Source organism: Acipenser ruthenus, chromosome 7 (genome assembly GCF_902713425.1).
Source record: "Acipenser ruthenus chromosome 7, fAciRut3.2 maternal haplotype, whole genome shotgun sequence".
Taxonomy (NCBI): domain Eukaryota; kingdom Metazoa; phylum Chordata; class Actinopteri; order Acipenseriformes; family Acipenseridae; genus Acipenser; species Acipenser ruthenus.
Genome location: NC_081195.1, coordinates 29,948,514 through 29,952,412, shown reverse-complemented (window position 1 = coordinate 29,952,412; position 3,899 = coordinate 29,948,514). Strand labels below are relative to the sequence as shown.

Below are 3,899 nucleotides of genomic sequence, written 5' to 3'. Positions count from 1 at the left end.
GTCCAACAGACGAAGGTGGAAACATGCAGTCACCTCTGTCCAGCACACTGCCTTTCTTGTTGTGCAGAGGCCTGTTCTGTTCCTTTAATACGGTAATGCATCGGTAATTAAAAACATTCTTTTAACGTTTTGACCTAGGTAGAAGCAGTGTTACATGGAGACCTTGGTACCAGGTGCAGTACAATTGCTTCGTGTTTAGGTGTCATCGTAATTGGTAATGAGAGTAGGGCACACCACAGCCAGACACAGATGGAGCTCATTAAGTATGCATTACGGGGAGTGGGATAATAGTATGCTGTGCTCAATACGCTTCAACGGTTTTCTGATCAACTGCTTGTCCGTGTTATGTTACGATATTGATGATATCTGCATCAACTGCGATGCAATGTCGAAAGTGTAATAGTACAGAACCCCCCCACCCCCCACACACACTGATGGGCGGATCAGCTATGTGTTTTATCACTGAGTGTTGCACTGTTGCAGTGTTTCTCAACAGGTGTTTCCGTGGAAAAAAATGAAAACATTACTGTTAGCTAGCTAGCTAACGTTATCATACACGTTTAAAATACATAGCTAACGTTAGCTAATACAATGTTGCTCACATTTAACTCATCATACACAGACATTTGTATTGTGTGTTTAAAAAAATATAATAATCAGCTACAAGCAAGTAACGTTACGCTAAGTACGCCGATGGCTAGCTAGTTTGATGGCTGTTTTGGATATCTATGGTTGATATCGACTTAACAGCGTCTTTCTGTCACATGAAACGTAACTATAACGACCATATAAATGAATATCCGGACCTTTCAAATCTTGCTGTCTCAATTCTGTTGCCATTTTCGACAACTTATATGTGAGAGAGCGGCTGCGATCTGTGGAGCAAGAACTCCGAGTGTCACTGTCAACGATTCCCCCAAGGATTAAACAGCTCAGTGCCACAAAACAGACACAGGTGTCACGCTGATTTTTTTTTTTTTTACTTTCATAACAGACTATGAATACCAGCATGCACAACCAGTGGTTTAGTGCTATATTTAAAAGTGAGGGATCGCTATTATCTACAACCCCCCCTCAACACTACCACGCCGCCTGCAGTCCCAGTTTCCCCATACACTCAACAGAACCGCAATTTATCAATAGTACTTGAGGTATTTGAAAGGGCTAACAAGTGTACCAATTGATTACAAATTCAGATAATCAGTGCAAAAAATGGGCTAATTTAGATGATCCCAAATGAAACCCATTTCAAGAGTTCACAGGCTCTTGACTCCTCTGGCTCTTTTGTTGACAGGCTCTTGACTCCTCTGGCTCTTTTGTTCACAGGCTCTTGACTCCTCTGGCTCTTTTGTTCACAGGCTCTTCCGTTCAGAGGTGCTTGGTGCTGGCGCATCAAGCGGCTGCTGAGGATTTTATCGTTGGCTAGGTTCTGCACCTGGGCATGATTGGTTAATTAGCGCAGTAGTAATTAGCACTATTTCAAAGCTGAGATACACTTGGAACTGGTTTAAGGAATTTAGCTTGGTCCCAAACAGGCTTGCAATTGTAGTTAAAATTAAATTAAATAAAACCACCAGCTGGAACTAGTATAGTTAAAACATGCCACTAATAGTAATAGTGCTAAAGTAAGTTACAAATGACTTAGATTAATTCAATAATAAAAACAAGGCTATACTTAACTTGCTTGATGCAGGAGGGTTTTTCTGGTATCCAGTTCAGCTGGGAACCTCGTAAAGTGGTTGGAATGGGCCCTGGTATAGAATTCTTAGATGGGCCCCCCTTCTTTTCACACACACACCTAAAAGTTGGTTTCTTATTCTGGTGCAGCTTGAACCACCTGCACATATGAAAGCTACGCCCATGAGTCTCTTGTATTATAAGTTATGTTTCTGTTTTTTAAAGCACAGATAGCCATGGATGATTGAATGCGTGAAGTGTACAATTACCTTTCTGATAACAATTATCCACCATCCTGCTCCAAGCTACAAAAGTTAACTTTAAGAAGATATGCTTCAAAATTTCCCAATCAAAGTAAGTACATTAAATAGTGGACTCTTGCATTCAATGCTAGGTATTATACAACAAGGCCAATTTTTCAGTTTCAATAAACCTCACATATTTGATTAAATGTCACTGAAATATGTGGACCCTGCAATATGATTTAGAATACCTTAAACTCATGCTTTTCTAAATGGTTTTCTGGAATTTCTTGGGACAAATTGCTGATATGACATATCCTCCAACTAAACCACTGAAATAAGCATTTGTTCCATTTATTTAGATGGAGAGCTGTATTATTCTGCAAAGGGAACAGCAAGAAAGGTGGTGATGACAAGGGAGCGTGGCAGAGAACTGTTCCAAGAATTCCACTGCTCTCCCATGGGGGGGGGGGGGGGGGGGGTTGGGGGGCATAGTGGAGTTTTCAAAACAAGAAATGCCTTGTCATCCAGATTTTACTGGCCAGGAATGATGGTTGATATTTTGAAATGGGTAAGGATATTTCTGACTATCACAGAGATCATGTTTAGTGTGAGTATTTTGAGAAAAAGTGATTTGAAGCTTAAAATCTCAAATCATGTTTTTATTTTTTTATTTTAACATTTCAGGTAGCTGAGTGTGACAGATGTCAAAAGATTGGTAAACCACTTGTGGTCGATTCAACACTGCAGAGTATTCAGGTAACTTTATAGTATAAACTATGGTTGTTGTGTTCCTCAAGAAGACTAGACTTTCAGTATGATTTCAAATTCAGAGTCCCGGAAATGAGTGCTATATTTACTACCATTGAGCTTTCTTATTCTCTGAAGGTTTCAACAGTATGGGAATTGGTGGGGATTGGTTTAACTGGGACTTTGCCGCAGACTGCTGATGGATACCAGTATATATTAACCGCTACAGACTACTTCACAAAATGGGTCAAAGCTTTTCCACTAAAAACAAAGACTGTGAAGGAAGTTGCAAAGTGTCTGTGCACTGTAGTATATCGACATGGCTGTCCTCTCCAAATCCTCTCAGATCAAGGAAGAGAGTTTGTTAATGAAGTGAGTATTTAAACTATAGATTTTGTTTTGCAGTTTAAATATGGTTAGTGATATTTTGATTATGTAATGTATTTACTAAAGAAGCAGGTCATGGTTAGCTGTCCTATTATTGTTGCATGTTTGAGTGCCTAGTGGCATATTGTAGTACAGTACAAGCTCGCTATAGCGCCCTCTTGTGTTGTGAACCTCCGGCTATAACGAACATGGTCCATGGATCCCAATTACAATACTGTATAATAATGCTGCATTTAAAAAAAAAGGATGTTGCAAATGCGCTTTTAAATTTTTCACTCGACTGGTTTTGAAAGTTCCATGTTTTTGGACTGGGTTCTACTATTAATAAACGCAGAATACTGGATGCACGTCTGTGACAGAGATCAAATGAGTCTTAGTGTTAGATCTCCCTCTCGACCTGTGAGAGCACGGTATACGAGGAACAGAGTACCCTTAATGAAATGGCACGACAATTTATTCCGTAGGGTAGATGGAAGTCGGTCAGTTCGGAAGGGGGCGGAGCCATGGCACCCGAGCTCAGTGACCCAGACGGTAAGCGGCGTGGCATCCGAGGACTGGAGGAGCGGATGCGCTCGTTAACCTCGGGGTCAGGGGTGAGGGTATAAATAGGGGGCATGGCTTGAGTGATCTGTTCCTTTGCATATGGTTAAGTTAAATAACCGAGAAGGAGCCCGTACCGTGAATAAGCCGTGAGTGTTCTGTGTCTGTGTATTAACACTGTGTGTCTTGTGTGTTATTTGTCACAGAAGATTACTGAGCACGATCCGGAGCTGCAGCCGCAGGCCAGCGAAAAACCCGGACTTCACCACTCACCTTTCACTACCAACTGTCTTTGTGTTTGCA

General features: G+C 41.1%; 1 long non-coding RNA gene across 1 annotated transcript; it reads left to right on the top strand.

The window, feature by feature from the left end:
* Nucleotides 1–2,415: 2,415 nt before the first annotated feature.
* On the top strand, nt 2,416–3,399 carry LOC131737633 (uncharacterized). The gene is made up of 3 exons (XR_009329278.1): nt 2,416–2,490; nt 2,607–2,678; nt 2,808–3,399. It is a non-coding gene; the product is annotated as an uncharacterized LOC131737633 (long non-coding RNA).
* Nucleotides 3,400–3,899: the final 500 nt, after the last annotated feature.